Consider the following 607-nt stretch of genomic DNA (forward strand, 5'->3'; position numbering starts at 1 on the left):
GAGTGGGCACTGTCGGAGGGTCAGTGCTGAGGGAGTGCCACTTTGTCGGAGGGTCAATGCTGAGGGAGTGCCACTTTGTTGGATGGTCAGTGCTAAGGGAATGCTGCTTTGTTGGAGGGTCAGTACTGAGGGAGTGCTGCTTTGTCGGAGGGTCAGTACTGAGGAAGTGCTGCACGGTCAGAGGGTCAGTGCTCAGAGAGAGTTCACAATGTCGGAAGGTCTTTCAGTATTGAGGGAGCATCACACTGTTGGAGGGTCAGTGCTGAGAGTGCCACACTGTCAGAGGGTGAGTACTGTGGGCATGCCGCACTGTCAGAGGATCAGTGCTGAGTGTAGGCTACACTGTTGGATCATCTTAGTTAGAAGATCAGTGCTGAGTGAAGGCAGCACAGTTGAAGGGTAACCACTGAGGGAGTGCTGTATTGTTAGAGGGTCAGTGCTGAGTGAAGACTGCATAGTCGGCGGGTCAGTGCTGAAGGAGTTCCACACCATCAGAGTGTCAGTGCTAACAGCTTGCCATGCTGTCAGAGGATCAGTGCTGAGTGAAGGCAGCACAGTTGAAGGGTCAGTGCTGAGTGACGACTGCACAGTTAGAGGTTCCATATGA

The sequence above is a fragment of the Rhincodon typus genome, chromosome 4 (genome assembly GCF_021869965.1).
Source record: "Rhincodon typus isolate 14 chromosome 4, sRhiTyp1.1, whole genome shotgun sequence".
Lineage (NCBI taxonomy): Eukaryota > Metazoa > Chordata > Chondrichthyes > Orectolobiformes > Rhincodontidae > Rhincodon > Rhincodon typus.